General features: G+C 44.1%; 1 protein-coding gene across 3 annotated transcripts in view; it reads left to right on the top strand.

The window, feature by feature from the left end:
- Positions 1-17,911, top strand: part of CAMK1D (calcium/calmodulin dependent protein kinase ID) — a 433,233-nt gene that overhangs the window by 295,342 nt on the left and 119,980 nt on the right. The gene's annotated exons all lie outside the window — the stretch shown is intronic.

Below are 17,911 nucleotides of genomic sequence, written 5' to 3' on the forward strand. Positions count from 1 at the left end.
AATTAAAAGTGATGTTAACTAGAAACTCATGCTTTCATGATTCCTGCAGTAGTTGAGCATCTCTATGAGATGCATTGGCATGCTTCGGCATCCTTATTTAGCACTTAGTTAAACTAAAGTCATTTCATCTTTATCGATTTAGGAAATTGCAGCATAATCGTTCTGAAATCAGGAACTAACCGTGCAGCAATGTAGATGCAAAGATAGAAAGTGGGAAAGATCTCTTTTTCATTCATGCCCTCATTTTTCTTTAAAGCAAGCATTTCTGGGGAACAGTTTTTATGTGCTATGCTCTGGGAACCCACAGATGATCACCTTGGCCCTTGGTCCAGACTCAGAAACATGCATGTAGATCCACAGTGGCAATTCAGGATGCTAAGTGCTAGAATTAGAGAGAGAAAGAGAGAGAGAGAGAGAGAGAGAGAGAGGTGTAAAGTTATCTGGGATTTTAAAGGAAGCAGAACTGTTGAGTTTGGGAAGACATTGCCCATCAAAGAATCATCAAAATAAAACCCGATAGGCGAATAAGAGTTTTCCAGCTGGAGAAAGATAGGAGTCAGGGGTGGGAGACGTAACCTGACTCTAGAAACAGTGCAGGATCTGTTCGGCTTAGCACGTGATGAGCTTTGAGTATCGATGATCTTTCTCTTAAAATTGATTTCAGAATAAAAGTATTTCTAGTTTTTCGGAGTACCAGTTAGGGAAGGTCTGGCTGGTTAAGGTTTCACTGTAACTTCAGTGTACCAGAAAGCAGGCTTATCATAATGCCTTTTTTTTTTTGTTTTAATTGGATCTATCTAGAGTTTTTCACTGGTTTTTTGTTTGTCTTGCCTGGGGTGGAAGTCCATGTGTGAAATTTCGATTCCGAGTCCTCCCTTACAAATCCAATTTGTCATCTGACATTTTCTTCCCAACAAGAATTTAGTGTTTCTTGACAAGGGAAGAGAGATAAAAGGCCAAATAAAGCATAGCTAGCAGGGAAGGTGGCCAAAGCCGGGGAGGAAGCAGGACGTGTCTGCTGGGCGTGGTCAAAAGACAGATGAGGTGAGGACAGCTGTCAGGGGAATTCCAGAACACGCAGGGCAAAGGTCGATGCGGTTGATTCAACATTGCTTCCTGCCTCTGACCTCTCCCGGACTCTGTTCTGTGAGTGTGATGAGGACAGTGGGGAGGTTCAGAGGGGTGTAGCAGAGCCCAAAGAGCCTGGGTTCTAGATCTGCTTTCAAAGTCCAGGCCTAGAATCTCTTTGAGCCTATGTCCTTAGCTGCAAAACCAGCCCCCAAAACGACTCCCTTCAAGCCAGTGTTTGGTGGAGATTCTGTGCATCTGCTTCAGCACAAAGCCCGGGGCATTGGAGGTGCTCCTTCGGTGGTTTACCTCCGCCGCCCCTCACCTCCCGTGCAATCCTGTGTCAGCCTGTCTAGGAGTCATCCAGGTGACTGTCACTGCAACGACCAGGGCACACGTTGTATTTAGTTTAAAATGCAGAATGTATCTCTACAACAGAGCCAATGTCAGAGTAGCACAGAGTACAGTCCTTTTAGCTTCAGCCTCCGCAAGCCACCCCACAGTCGCATGTGTGCACTGTCTGCCTTCTGCACTGGGACTCAGGCTCGTGGCCCAGCCGATGATGCACCCCCCACCCCCCACCCCCGGGGAAGCCTGGGGGCTCAGTGCCAGGGGGTTTGCGTGTGCTTACGCCCTCTGTTGTTGCAACATACGGACTTGGGGGTGGTAGGGAGGTAAGGTGTAAGAAGAAGCAATTTAACTCCATTTGGAGATTGAAAAAGCGTAGGAAGGGTGACCAGCGTGGCCTCTATCTTTACTTCCCTTCTCTTTGCCTCATTGCTGATCCCAATCAGATCTCTCAACTCAGCGTAGCGATGATCAAGGTAGCATTGATGCAAATTGGTTTTTTGTTAAACCCAGTGGCATGCTTTCATTATTCGTTTCTATAAAATCTTTGGATGACCTCAGCAAAAGAACTGGGCATCTTTTCCTTTGCCCATAATTTAAAAATATCTTGCATGTGTCTGTGCTCTTTAACAGCACGGGTTTCCTTGGATCATTTTATACATATTAACTCCCAAGACAGTTCAGTCATTATAGCCTTGCAGACAGGTAGGCTGTTAACTTCTTTTCCTTTTTTGTTATATAGTGAGTCTGTGTGTCATTTTACTGATCGAGGGGGTCATCGGAGATTAAATAAATACAGGCCACTCGCCTGATGTACTGGAGCATATTTTAAATGACCCCACTTGGATGTGAGGGTCCTGAAGTTCTCAGGTACACAGTAAGAAGCTGAGCTGGAATCCACACTCCAGTGTGAGTTTTCTCCTGCCTCTCTCCATTCTTGTGGGAGTTTCTTAGGTGGCATTAGCCCCCAGATATTTGATATTTGGAAATACGTGACACAGACAACTATATACCATATACAGCTGCGTACAGGTCCACATTCTTTCAAAACCCTGCTTTGTAAAATTAGAGTTGGGCCTTCATGTCCCAGTTAAGGTGCTGAGTTGGGGGAAGGCTTATTAATTGCAGGGTGGGGGGGAAGGGCAATCAATGTTCATGGCTCTAGGGTTCCCTGAAATCCTTAAAGTGAATTCCTTCTTCCTTTAAGTCCTGAAGGAAATGGAACTCTCCAGGCAGAGGGTGAGTGACAACTTGTATCACATAATTAATCCAAAATATTATGGTCAAAAAAAAAAAAATCTCCCAAGGCCAGAGCTGGCTGGGCCTCTCCCCATGGCCTCAGTGGGGCCACGCAAGTGCCTGCACAAACTGCAGGCTGTGGATGACTTCTCTGGCTAATTGGGGGCATTTCTTTTGTTTATTCATGAGCCTGGGGAGCTGCTAAGAAAACCTTGGGGATGATTCGTTTGGACACTTCTTTGCAATTTTGAAGCCCTCGTCAGAAACCCTTGACATGCAGAATTTGGGGAGTTAAAAAACAAAACAGACTTCCTCACTGTGGCCCCTTGAGCAGGTAACTTGGCTCCCAGGCAGAGATTTCCCACCCTATAAGATTGTCAGGACCTGCCTTGCCTTGCTCGAGCGTTGTAAGAAGCAAAAGAAATAACTAAAGCTCCCCCGGCCTCACCATGTAAAATGGAATATCTGAGAGTTCAAGTCCGTGAGCCCTGACTGCCTCCTGCATGCCAGGCATGAGAAAACTATGGGATTGCAGGATTGGATAGGGGTGGAGGCACTGAAGTGAAGTTCATTGTCAGAAGTACCTAAGAGCAGTCCATGAGGTGTGATGCTTAAGACCTGGGTGCTGGAGATTTGAACTGAACCCGGATTCAAATCCAGATCTAATAGTCATTGGGAGATTTGGAGGCCGGGAGCCTTAGAGGCTGAAGGGATCTGTGAGAGAGTGGGGCTGCACTGGTGGCTGCTGGCCTGACCTTAACCGCGTAGCTGTGAGCTGGAGGTAGGAGCCTGGCAGAGGCAGAGGTAGTGTCCCAGCCTCCCTGGTGCCTGCATTGCCAAGGGAGTGGCCCTGACTCTCCCGGGGCTTGCATTGTGGCGGGGGAGGAGATCCTGGTGACAGCCCTGCACATTGTTAGGCCTTCCTCCTGGGTGAGTCACCCTGTCTAGGGGGGCGGCTGAGAACCTGATTGGGGAGGCTCGGGGAAAGCCCACGTGAAGCCTGGAGCCTCCACAGTGATATAAATGGAAAGTAAAAAGAAAAAAGACAGCGAGGGTTTGTAAAGATGGGATGCATTGTATCTGAGAACATTCTTGGCTGAGAAAATGTGGGGTGAGCACCCAGGCCCCTGTTGGAGGGTTTCTGCTGTTGCTGGCTCAAAAGGGGGTGAGCCGGCCCCCTTCCCTTTGCCATTGTGGAAACAGACAAAGGGTGGGGGGAGACTTTGCAATGCAATTAAGAGTCTGGGGAGGCAAAGTGAAAGAATGAGGAATATAAAGAATTGAATGCAGGCTAAGTCTTAGGGAGATAAAAATATCTAGAATGGAGGCTAAGAGTCTGCTAAGTCAGAAACAGCAAGAAGCATTTGCTTCAGGAACTGCAGGATTGGGTCATTCTGTGTCCTGCCTGGAGCGGCATCCAAGAGAATATCTGTGTCACCCACTGCCTGGGGAAGACATTAGAAGAACTTATGATTCAGGCAGTTTCAAGGTATTTTGGTAGAGTTTTGTCACTAATTTAATTTTTTAGTAGCTTGTGGACTTTAGGCCGATTTAGCAGGTGGGATGTTTCGAAGGAGAGGTTACTTTCGATAGGAAGCCAACAGGAAAGGAATTCAAGGCAGTGGACTAGTTGCCTGGAGTTCCTTGCTTTAAATACTGTTGCCCATAATTACTCTCTCTCTCTCTCTTTTTTTTTTTTTTTGGTGGGAGGGATTTGTCTTTGTTTTTAAGCTTGTCACACTCACATAGAGACCACTTAGGGCACTTCTGAAAAATAAAACAAAAATGAATAAATAAAAAAAAATAAAAGCCTGTGGAGTAGAATTAAGGGAAGCACCTCAAAGTGACTCAGGTGCCAGGTAGCAGCTGGTTGACCCCTGCATCTGGGAAACCATATAAGGTCATCACTGGTTTTGAGGCAGGCAGCTGGGGTTTAAGGACCCAGAGGGGATCCCATAGGACCAGCCAAGAAGGTCCTTGGCTCTGCACAGGATAGAAATCAAATAGGAGCCCGCAGACAATGAAAGCAGAGTTTACTAAAGGTATAGATTGTGGTCTGGTGTCTGTGTCCCCTCAGGCATCCAGAAGGGGTTGGAACAAAGGCTAGCCCCCAGGTGTTATTCCTTGGAACCAGGGAGCCTTGGCATTAAGATGTCTAGCACAGGTGGTCTGGAATACGCATATGATGGCTTCCTCTGGTCATTCTCACCTGGTGCTTCCTGAGATGTCACCTGTTCTAGAGAAATCCTTCACTCCTGGTACCTTACAGGAAAGATAGACACTATCTGCATTCTGAGGCATGTGTGGAGTGGGGTGGGAGTGCAGGTCCTAGCAAGAATAGAAGCATGGAAAGGAGTGAAAAGCAGATTTTTGCAGAGTCCTTCAGTTTCCTTGTCTCAGTGTTGGCTATTTCTGAGGTCTTGTGCCAGATGCAAAAGTAGACACCCTTATTATTTTTTTTTATAGAATTTTTCCTGAAATTTTTTTTAATTTTTATTTATTTATTTATGATAGTCACAGAGAGAGAGAGAGAGAGAGGCAGAGACAGGCAGAGGGAGAAGCAGGCTCCATGCACCAGGAGCCCGACGTGGGATTCGTTCCTGGGTCTCCAGGATCACGCCCTGGGCCAAAGGCAGGCGCCAAACTGCTGCGCCACCCAGGGATCCTATTATTTGTTTTAATAAAACTTGGAACATGCAGGAGAATCCATTTTGAAAATTGCAGATGCCTGTGGAACAGGTACTGTCTTCTAAATTCCCAACATCAACCACACTTTACATCTGTGGAATCCTTGTACCTTCCCCCGTAGTTTACCACTCGGTTATCCCACAGCCTGTTGGCAGCCCCTCCCCTGCCGGCCTGACCCACTCTCCCTGAGAAAAACCGAGAAGTATTCTCATTTTAAAATGTTTAAAATGAAAAAAAAAAAAAGAAAAAAAAAAAAAAAAAATAAAATGTTTAAAATGAGGCCGGGAAGAGATGTAAATTATCCCATCCAAATTGTAACTCCTTGGCTATTTAGCACAGAAGACAATTCCAGATCTCTTGGTTCTTAATCAGGGATTTAGGCCATTAAACCAGGCCCAGGGAACCTACTGTCTGCGGAGCTTGGTCTTTCTTTCTTCTTTTCTTTCTTTTCCTTCCTTCCTTCCTTCCTTCCTTCCTTCCTTCCTTCCTTCCTTCCTTCCTTCCTTCCTTTCTTTTTTTTTAAAAGATTTTATTTATTCATGAGAGACACAGAAAGAAAGGCAGAGGGAGGAGAAGCAGGCTCCATGCAAGAAGCCCAATGTGGGACTCGATCCGGGGAATCCAGGATCATGCCCTGAGCCAAAGGCAGATGCTCAACCACAAGGCCACCCAAGAAAGCCACCCTATTGCTTTCATTTTATCAATAGGTTAAGGGCAAAGGGATATCTCCTTATCCGATTGCAGTATCTTCTTAGGAAAATCTAACAGGGCTTTAAGAGTATTTCAGATTAAAAAAAAAAAAGAATATTTCAGATTATATCACAATGGCTTCCTCTCCCCCTCCCTTTGTAAATTCATTCATTAGTTTCTTCCTTCCACAGCTATTCTTAAATACCTCTGTGACCACTGTGAAAGGTGCTGAAGACCAGAATACATATATATGCACACATACACATAGATATAACCATGATAGCACCATTGTCCACCATTGTCCTTCTTATAATATGAAAGAGGGGAAAACCAAATTAGTGCAATGGCATTCTATCTCCTGGAATTAGAATATATGTATCCTCTAAAAGATAAATCCTTTAAGGTAGCTAGCTCATTATAAAGGCTTATGAATGATTAAAATTCCCTAGTCAAATTTCTTTGCTCCCGTATATTACCAATCACTCTATATTCAGTTTTAGACAGAAGCTGATTTGGGATCCTACTTTAATAAGTTGATTTGGCCAGTTGAAAAGGGATAGGGCCAGGGGATGGAGGGGGGTGGGGTGGGACTATAATCCTAATCTCAGGATTCTGCTAGAGGTGGTGTGACATTCTCCATTTTCTGTGATAGAAAGTGGTGCTTCAATTGGCACCCGGTGGTTGGTCCCAGGCTTTGAGCTTCTCTGAGCATAAGCCCCGGAAAGACTCCAGTAATGCAGGAAGAGGTGATCTGATTACAGGAACAGACGGGAACCCATCCATCATCTTTCACTCAGTAAGCATTTAGCCTTAGAAAAGGAGCCCCTGAGCATCATATATTTGCTATTAATTAGAAAAGCATGGGATGCCTGGGTGGCTCAGTGGTTGAGCGTCTGCCTTCGGCTCAGGGCATGATCCTGGGGTCCTGGGATCGAGTCCTGCATGGGGCTTCCTGTGAGGAGTCTGCTTCTCCCTCTGTCTATGTCTCTGCCTCTCTCTCTGTGTCTCTCATGAATAAATAAATAAAATCTTTAAAAAAATAAGAAGAAAAGAAAAGCAGAGCTGTGGTTGTAGAAATACTCCCAGGATAATAGCACAGAGTTATTTATCAGTCTGTCCACAGCTCTTTACAGCAGCTGATAGGGCTTCTGAACAGAAGTTTTCAAACTTGTGCCCAGGAGCCCTAAGGTATGCTGGGATCCCGGGGTAGAGAGAGGGAATGGAGCCCAGTGGGTAGCACCAGTCCCCCAATCCTCCTTCCCCTAGAATAGGTTCACCTTTTTGTGATTGCTGTGGGCACCACCAGCCGTTTTGCCTCTGCCATCTGTCGCTTGCAGTGGCACTCTCATCAGAGGATGGTGTGAGATGCTGGTTATGTGCACTATAATGACAATGCAGAAACAGAAGTCAGTGACTGCTGGGTGCAGCCTCCTCGTGCCAGCGCAGCCCTGATGGACGAGCAAATGGAAGGGGATTAGCAGTGGTCTCCTTATGCAGAAGAAAACATCTTAGCCATTGAGAAGCTCCAGATTCTTCCTTTGTCTCATTTTGTATAAACCCCCCATGGAATAGCCAATCCTGTTTGGAGAGGGTGATGAAAGCCAACATTGAATTATTTCTGTAAAATGAAGAACCTGAAAGTTCCAATGTCATGGTTCTCTCCCTTTCCCAAAAAATACAAATACAAATAAAAATAAAAATACTGGATGTACTATAATAATGTAGGGGTTTGAAATTATTTTATTGATTGCATCTCCTGTTAATTCTAAGATTAGCCTGTGTGGCAGAGGCTGGCTAGCTATTTATCAGACCCATTTCTTTCTCTTCCTGGGCACAGAGCTGCGTTGTACTTTTCCAGTCAGTGGTGCAGCTACATTCAGCCCCACAGGGGTGCTCTGCCCAAACGTATGTAAGTGGAAGTACTGTGTGCCGCTTCTGGGCCTGGCCCACCGTAACCACCCGTTCAAAATTCTTCGTACTGTTTCTCCTTCCACTGAATTGATGAAGCTACACACCCTTCGTGTTGAAGATGAAAGAACCCAGGGGAAGGATCTGGGGTCCTGGAGTCACTCCGGACCAGTTTGTTTGTCCCAACTGAGCTTCGTTAGATTATTTCATTCATCCTGATTAGACAATAGGATCTCCAAGAAGCACTTGTAAGTTCCAAGAACAACGGAAATTCTGAACCGAAGTGCTAGAAAACTTCCCTTGGTGGATGATGGATGTATGTGTAGGAGCAATTATGGATGATCAGCTACTGATAAGGTTGAGTAAGGTCAGATTTGCAAAAGCCTGTCCTCCCCCATCCCTTCTACCTCCCAGCAAGAAGTTACTGGTATTAGTGTGGGTGCTGCTTAAGACTTTCCATTAATGGAATTGGAGACACCCACACAGTACAGGGAGGCAGAACATGTAGTGATTCAGAGAAACAGCTCTCAAGTCAGACCGCATGGGTTTGTACCCTGACTCTGCAACTTACTGTGTGACCTCAGGCAGATCACTCAACTTCTCCATTCCTTGGTTTCCTCTCTTTAAGATGTGGTAACCAGACCTTACTTTACAGATCATTGTGAACATTGAATGACATATTATATCAGTGCTTAAAAGGGTCTGTCACATAATTTTTCAAAGAAATATTGACTATTATCACATGCAGCTCACTGAGTCAAAGACACTTAGATTCTTAGTTTTCTCATCTAGAACCCAAGGTGTATTTCTACAAATAGGTGTAGTAGCTGGGTCCAGATGGAATGGAATTGGCTTATAGGTAAGTGCTATGCCACCTCCACCAGGACACTTTGGACAATCTGTTGACAGCTTCATGTAGTTGGGCTTTCCCTGAAATTCCTTCTGTACCTGCATGGGGATCACCTATCCAGGACTATGGACAGCACCAGCTGTGGCAGATACCCAGGTGAAAAATAAAGAGTTTGCAGATTAGTGACAGAGACAAAAAAAAAAAAAAAAGTACTTCTGCTGCAGTGTAATAGCTCTTCTTCTTCTTCTTTTTTTTTTTTTTTAAAGATTTTATTTATTTATTCATGAGAGACACACAGAGAGAAGCAGGCTCCCTGCAGGGAATCTGATGCAGGACTCGATCCCAGGACACCAGGATCACGACCTGAGCCAAAGGCAGACATTCAACCACCGAACCACCCAGGTGTCCCAGTGTAACAGCTCTTGATTTTTGTACATGATAGTTATTAGCACTCTGGACAATGACTGGGGAGATCAGGGCCATAGACTTGTATGGGGCTCAGGTCCTGCGAATTGTAGGGTGGAGGATGGAATAATGTGGGGCCAGCAATGCTTGGATGCATCCACCTGCTGCAGCCCAGAACACTTTCCAACCTTAGCCAGTGAATATGCAGTACTTCAAGAGACAGGACCCAGGCGGAGGGAGATTTGGTAAAGAACAAACTCTATCCCACTAAGAGCAGATAACAACCACACATCCTACTTCCAGTTCAACCAAGAAACCTGGGGTGAACAGAACCCTATCATGGACATGGCCCATGACCAAGTGTAAACTGAGGAATCCATGGGCACCACCAGTGTGCAAAAAGTTACTGTAGTGTTTGACATTTGCTCAGTCAGAGTTGGAATTTTCATCGTGTTCAGGCCGTAACGTGGGTTTTTGTTTGACAGAATGTGTTTTTGTGTGTTTTGCTGGTCTGATTCATCATGAAGTCAAAATCCACCCCCCACGTAAAACAGTTGCCTTGAGCTCCCAGTCATGGATGCCTGTTCTTTTTCTTCTCTGCCTCTTTATATTAATTTCAGCTTAATAAGGTGTAATGGCCCCGTGCTTCCCAGAACAGTTGGTTTCTGGCTAAAAGCAAAACAGAAAACTGCCCCTTTTAGTTACATAAGGTGATGTGGTGAGTACTTGATTCTGAGGAATCAAGGTCTATTAATATCGGGGGAGTCTGACCAGGCTGGACCAGAGGCGCCACCTGCAGGGCCAAGAGAGAAAAACCCAGTAAATAAGGAAAGGCAGGAAAAGCAGACGGAAAGGCAAAGAAGCCCAAGAAAGCAAAGAACTCAGAAGGATCACTTGCAGATAAATATATATGGCAACACATCCTTGCAAGACTTCTGACAAATGCCCTTCGTTCCTGTATTTTCTATTTTTTTCCTTCCCAGATTGGGAAGACATTAATTTTCCTTCAGAGAACTTGCTGCTTAATGCTGCTGCTGGGGAACCCTGGGTGGCGCAGCGGTTTAGCGCCTGCCTTTGGCCCAGGGCGCAATCCTGGAGACCCGGGATCGAATCCCACGTCGGGCTCCCGGTGCATGGAGCCTGCTTCTCCCTCTGCCTATGTCTCGGCTCTCTCTCTCTTCCTGTGTGTGATATATAAATAATTTATTTGTTATTTTGTGGTTAACATATACATTTTTTAATTAGTAGGACAAGTAAACAGAGTTTCTCACAGAATTGGAGGAAATTATATATTATTGTTACTGGAAAAATTTATGATATATTAATATTAAAGTCTAAGTCTTCCAGATTTGTCTGTACATATGATTTTCATCTTTTTTTTTTTTTTTTAATTTTTTTTTTTTTATAATTTAATTTTTATTGGTGTTCAATTTACCAACATACAGGAATAACACAGTGTATCCGTCACGTGTCCCCCTCCGTGCCGTCTCCCATTCACCACCACCCCCCGCCCTCCTCCCTTCCACCACCCCTTGTTCATTGCCCAGATGCAATGAAACGCCGGGGCACCTGCACCCCGATGTTTCTAGCAAGCCATGTCCACAATAGCCAAACTGTGGAAGGAGGCATCGGTGTCATCCGAAAGATGAATGGATAAAGAAGATGTGTTATATATACAATGGAATATTACTCAGCCATTAGAAAACAACAAATAACCACCATTTGCTTCACGTGGATGGAACTGGAGGGGGTTTTTTAAATTTATGCTGAGTGAGTAAGTCACTCGGAGAAGGACAAACAGGTATGTTCTAACTTATTGGGGAATATGAATAATAGTGAAGGGGAATATAGAGAAGGGAGGAATATAATGTGTGGAGATATCAGAAAGGGACACAGAAAATAAATAAATTTAAAAAAATTTTTTAAATGCTGCTGCTGGCTGATGTTTTAATAAAAAGCAACACCATGCAAAGCATTCTTTGTTTTCATAAGACAAAGGGGATGTTATTGCAGACTCGGTTTATATGTGTCAGGGAAGGGTGTTCGGCCTCAACCCACTGTCCCCAAACTGGGTGTCGGCCCTTTCCAGCAGCTCTAAATATCCAGTCCCCCTGCGCCCACCCACCTATTCCGCAGAAATGGTGCTAGTCTAGAATTAAGGGAACATTGGTAATGGAGACTATCAAACATTCGCTTTTCTGCATGCCATGAAAAATCAGTCCAAAATAAATTTCCACCAGAATTCTTCTGTTTAAATGTATACTTTCATAAAGGGAACACATTTTTCTTGGACAGACCTAATTTCAAATATTCTGCGTGCCGTGTGATCTGATCATGTTTCCCATATGCTCAGCCACATATCAGCTGTTCTTCTTTTAGTTTTGTTTATTGCTGCTTTCAAGGGGGCAGAGTAGGGTTTATTCGCAGATTTATAGATCTTGTCAGTATCTATCTGTGGAGCATCTGCTGTTGTGCCAAGAGCAGGGGACACAGCAGATACAAAAGGGACTTTTAAGAGTGTCGCCAAGAAGCTCGAGTCAGAGTTTCGATGCCTCCCATGGAACACCCACTCTTCTTTACCTGAAACTCCTCAGAAAAACACTCAATAGGAACTGACTCTTTTTTTTTTTTTTGGTTTTGTTTTAAAAGATTATTTATTTGAGAGAGAATGAGAGAGAGAGAGAGAGAGAGAGCGCATGAGTGAGCAGGAGGGGCAGAGGGAGAGAGAAACTCAAGCAGACTCTGCACTGAGCACGGAGCTCAACTCAGGGCTCGATCTCACAACCCTGAGATCACGACCTGAGCTGAAACCAAGAGTCAGATGCTCAACCAACTTTGCCACCCAGGTGCCCCAGAACTGACGTTTTTTGAAGTATCAAGTGTAGTGGTCATTGTGGACAATTTAGGGATGTTAAGATGTAGCCCTTGTTTCTAGAATGGAGGGTAGGAGTTTGGATAATCACGTACCTAAATATCATTCAAAGCCAACCTCATGAAGTGCCATGGATAGAGTACACAGGGCAAAGGAGGAGTAGGTTCAGTTTCGGGTTATATGAATCTAATATCCTTCACTGTCCCCCAGTGCACACATTCACACCTTTACTGACAAGAAGGCTAAAGTACAAAGGGCACAGAGCTTAGCAACAGCAGGCTACATTGTCGATCTGACACTTTGAGGAGCTTCAAAGACCACTGTCTATGAAAGGAGCGAAGCCTCGTCATGTGGAAAAATACATTTCTGTGCAGAAAAGATCCTTTTGAGATTCCTGGAGGCACTGAACCTATTTCAGATCTTTTTAGGGCTTCTGCTAAGTGGGTGCCTCCTTTAAGAAATCAAAACACAGGAGACATGTGGGAGCCGCCTCAGGTTTGTTGTAGGTCTTGTTCTGGCCTTGGGGGTCTCCATGAATTGCCCTTTGCCCAGATGTTGGTGGAAGGGTGGCTCTCAAGACTTCCTGGGGTGCTCAGTGCTAATGGGTTTTTTGCAGCAGTGACATGAATGCCTGGTGCACCTTGTTGGTGTAGTAGATCCTCACTTGCTGCTTGTTTGGGAAAAAACAAAACCAAGGAGAGAATGTGGTCGTGTTTGTAGAATCCAGAGTAGAGAGAGAGAGAGAAAGAGAGAGAGAGGGAGAGAGGAATAGAGGCTAGGCCACCCCCAAGCTTGAAATTCATTGAGCTGCAGATGATGATTAGGATTGAGGAAGACCTGAGAACGTCAGCTGCACACATAAGCAGCCCCCAATGAGTGGCATTTACCTGGATCCATGAATTCCCTAAAGTCCAAGGTCTAGACCTCAGCTGATGGGTCAGCACACCAAGATCAGGTCTTCTGGTCAGAGCAGAGTCCCAGTAATCAACAGTGGGAGAATGAGAGTTTTAGTAAATTCTCATGAAATATATAATTAGCCAGCAGGCTTGTGTTTGCTAAGCAGCATATTCTTTCCCTTTATGCAAAAATACCTGGAAAGGCAAAGTACGGTCAGAAGACTGCCGGGATGTATAGAATCAGTGTGAGAGGTAGGAGGGGGTTTATTTTAATGGCTGCTGCCATTGGACTGGCATAGTGTGAAGTCTTCCCTCCCCTGCAGGCAAATCCGGCCACAGTCCACGGGCAGTGGGCCAAGACTGCCTCTGCCAACAGTGTGGGGAGGCGCTGCTGCCCTGGGGATGGCCGACCTCTCCGACCTTCTTCAGTAGGCTGCCCTTGAGGGGTGACCCCTCCCGCCTTTACCAGAGCCCCAGAGGCATGTCCTCACTCTAGAAGATTAATACAGACAACCCTCTTACTTGCATGTACCGTGTATTTCCCCAAACGTGCATGTGCTAATGTGCAAAACTCTGACACTGAGCTGACATGTTTCTATGCCAGGAAGATTAAAAAATACATTAATATTTATACGAATGAGCATATAAAAATACAGGAGGTCCCTCATTACCCCTAATCCCTTAGCCACAGTTCCTGATTATATATTTCCAGATTCCCGTATAGTTCTTTGATTTTTGTGTTTTCATAACTAAATGCAAACAGTGGGCAAGCTAGAGTCCAACAAGCTCCCTATTGGCCACTTTCTCTCCATTTAGGGAGTTCCTGCTTTGTCTTCTCTCAACTGCATTACTGTTGTAAATTCTCCATTTCTTGCTTCTAGTGGTTTCAGTTAACATTTTATCATTTTCAATTTATCTATTTATTTATTTGTTTCTAAAATTTTATTGATTCACAGAGAGAGGCAGAGACCTAGGTAGAGGGAGAAGCAGGCTCCCTGCGGGGAGCCCGATGCAGGGACTCGATCCCAGGACTCCAGGATCACACCCTGAGCCAAAGGCAGACCCTCAACCACTGAGCCACCCAGGTGCCCTTTGAAGTAGTTCATATCTCTTTAGAGCAGAGATTCTCAACCTCAGCCTCAGCACTAGAGACATTTGGGGCTAGATAATTCTTTGTTGTAGGAGGCTGTCCTGTGCATTAGAGGATGTTTAGTAGCATACCTAGCTTCTACCCACTAGATGCCAGTGGCACTCCCCAATCATGAAATAAAAAATATCCTCAGATATTGGCATATATTCCCTGGGGGACAAAGTTGCCCCCAGTTGAGAAGCACTGCATTAGACTGTCCAACTTTGTTGACCCTTCCAGGAAAATTTGCATTGGGCCTCCCTACTGCTCCAGCAAAGTGTTCTACTTCTTGAGTCCGTTTGCTCACAAAGCTTTCAGGGCTGTAGACGGGAGGCAGGAGGGGTATAGGGAGGCCTCACATTCATCCTGTGCCAGTGAACACGTGTCACTTAGTGAAAACTTGTATCACACACACTCACATCTGTGCACCCAGCACCCCACCTCCTTGGCCTGCTCCCCACCACACAAGATGAGGCCTGTGCCTATGCAGTGCAATTTGGACAACTCCGCCACACTCACACTATGGTATTATGCAGACAGTGCGCCTGAAAAACTAGTGAGATATTTCATGAACTCCGTTTCTGGAATTAAACTCAAGTCTTGGCCTCTGGTACACTGGAACATAAGGAATGACAACAGTGAGGGGCTAGTCAAGACTGATTAGAGGGCAGGCCACCTCCATCATCCTCAGCCCAGCTGTTGGGACTCTCTTACTGGAGCAACAAAGAGAGCAGAGGACAAAGGAGAGCAGAAGGACAGTGATCTGCAGTCTCTTCCATATACCAGGTGCCATAAACAGTGCTGCTGGCCACAGAAGTAGTCAGAGAATATATTCACTGGGACTACACTGATAATTTCTCATTTTAAGTGTATTGGTTAACATTTAAAGAAAATGCCAATCATAAAAATAGATCAATGGAGCAGAATAAAGAGCCCAGATATAAACCCACAATTATATGGTCAATTAATTTATGATGAAGGAGGCAAGAACATACGATGGGAGAAATACAGTTCTCCAAATGGTGCTGGGAAAACTGGACAGCCACATGCAAAAGAATGAAACTAGACCACTTCTTACACCACACACAAAAAGAAACTGAAAACAGATGAAAGATCTAAATGTTTGACCTGAAACCATAAAAGTCCTAGAAAAAAACATAGGCAGTAATTTCTTTGACATCAGCTGTAGAAACATTTTTCTGGGTATGTCTCCTAAATCAAAGGAAACCAAAGCAAAATTAAACTGTTGGGATGATACTAAAATAAAAAGGAACAGGAAAGAGACCCATCAACAAAACAACAAGACCAACCAACTGAATGGGCGAAGATATTAGCAAATGATATGTTCCATAAGGGGTTAATATCTCAAATATATAAAGAACACATATGACTCAACACCAAAAAAATTGATAATCCAATGGGCAGAGGACCTGAATAGGCATTTTCCCAAAGAAGACATACAAATGCCCAGCAGACACAGGAAAAGATGCTCAACATCACTGATCATCAAGGAAATGCAAATCAAAATCACAATGAGGTATCACCTCCCACCTGTTAGGTTGTCTAATATCAAAAAGACAAGAGATGACAAATGTTGGCAAGAATGTGGAGAAAGAGGAACCCTCATGCACTGTTGGTGGGAATGCAAACTGGAGCAGGCACTGTGGAAAACAGTGTGGAGGTTCCTTTCAAAAATTAAAAATAGGGCAGCCCGGGTGGCTCAGCGGTTTAGCGCCGCCTTCAGCCCAGGGTGTGGTCCTGGAGACCTGGGATCGAGTCCCATGTCAGGCTCCCTGTATGGAGCCTGCTTCTCCCTCTGCCTGTGTCTGTACCTCTCTCTCTCTCTCTCTGATGTTCATGAATAAATAAATCTTTTTAAAAAAATTAAAAATTAAAAATAGAACTATCATATAATCCAGTAATTCCGCTTCTGGGTATTTATGCAAAGAAAATGAAAACACTTATTTGAAAAGATATATGCACCCCTATGTCTATTGCAGTGTTATTTGTAATAATAGCGAAGATATGGAGACAACCCAAGTGTCCATCCATAGAGGACTGAATAAAACACACACACACACTCAGGAATATTACTCAGCCATAACAAAGAATGAGATCTTGCCATTTGCAAGCACACCGGTAGACCTAGGGGGTATAATGCTAAGTGAAGTAAGTCAGTCAGTGAAAAACAAACAATTTCACTCACATGGAATTTAAGAAATAAAACAAATGAACAAAGAAAAAAAGAGACAAACCAACAAAACAAAGCCCCCAGATTCTTAAAAACAGAGAATAAACTGACAGTTGCCAGAGGGGAGTTGGGGGGGATGGATGAAATAAAGGGGATTAAGAGTATGCTTATCATTGTGCGCACTGAATATTGTATAGAATTATTGGGTTATTATATTGTACACCTCAGATTAACCTAACATACTGTATGTTAGTCATACTTCCATTTTTTTTTTAAGAAAAGAAAATACACATTACAAATAAAAGAATGCCCCTGGGGTTTGGGCAGTTGGGTTTGATCTGAGGGTCTGGGCAGCAGAAGGCAGGGAAGGCGCTGCAGAGCCACTGGGGCAGGGCCAGGACTGGGGGTACGCAGCTGCAAGCCAGGGAACCCCAAGGATCGACAATCACCACCAGCAGCCAAGCGAACGCCATGGAACAGATCCTCCCCGCCAGCCTTCAGAGGGAGCATGGCTCTGTCAACATCTTGACTTCAGACTCTGGCCACCAAAACTGGCAGATAACACATTTTTATTGTTTTAAGCCTCCCAGTTAGGGGCCCTTTGTTACAGCAGCCCTAGGAAACTAATATACAGGCCAAAAAAGGTGTTGGGACAATTGACTTTTCCATTTGGGAAAAAACCCATGAAGGTAGATCACTACTGTCTACTATCAAAAAGCCATATTCTTGCTAAATTAAAAATCCAACTATGAAAAGCAAACCTTCAGCCTTCTGGAATAAAATGTAGAAAATCTTTGTAGCTTCAATGTAGAAAAGAATTTCTTAAAATGCAAGAAGTGAAATGACCTAAGAGAAGATTTATCTATTTGCATCAAAATTGAAAACTCCTGGGATGCCTGGGTGGCTCAGTTGGTTGAGCGTCAGACTATTAACCTCAGCCCAGGTCTTGATCTCAAAGAGGCTCAGGCCTCCCATTGTGTTCCATCCTGGGCATGGAGTTTACTTAAAAAATATTGAAATTGAAATTAAAAATTTTTTGAAAATTGAAAACCCCTGTACACTATAAGACACCACAAATAAAATTAAAAGGTAAACCACAGACTAGGAGAAAGTATCCGTAATCTAATGTAGTCCATAAATAATCAATTTACATGTTATATAAAGAAATCCTAGAAATGAAAGGACAAGTGACCCAATAAAACCACAGGAGGATATGAACAAGCACTTCACAGAACTGAAAACAAACGGTCAGTGTATAAAAATGGATTAAAGACTGATCTGTTGGGAAAAGGGAATGCTATACAAAATTAAAATGAATCAGTTCTGTATATATCAAGGTATACAGATCTGAAGATGTTAAATGAAAACTGCAAGCTGCGGTGTAAGAAAGCACTTGTCCATAAAAGACGAAGCAATACCACATAGTATGGGTGGATACCTACATAGACTAGAAAATTAAAAACATGAACTGAAAAGTTACTACATTCATCGTGTTTGTTTCTAGGGAAGAAAGAGAATGAGACTGAACATAAGAACAGGATTGAAGATGGAAACAGGGGGAACTTGAGTTTCCTCTGTCATGTTCTATTGATTTCATTAGGAGGAAATCTGAAGAAAAATGTTAAAT

The sequence above is a fragment of the Nyctereutes procyonoides genome, unplaced genomic scaffold, assembly GCF_905146905.1.
Source record: "Nyctereutes procyonoides isolate TBG_1078 unplaced genomic scaffold, NYPRO_anot_genome, whole genome shotgun sequence".
Taxonomy (NCBI): Eukaryota; Metazoa; Chordata; class Mammalia; order Carnivora; family Canidae; genus Nyctereutes; species Nyctereutes procyonoides.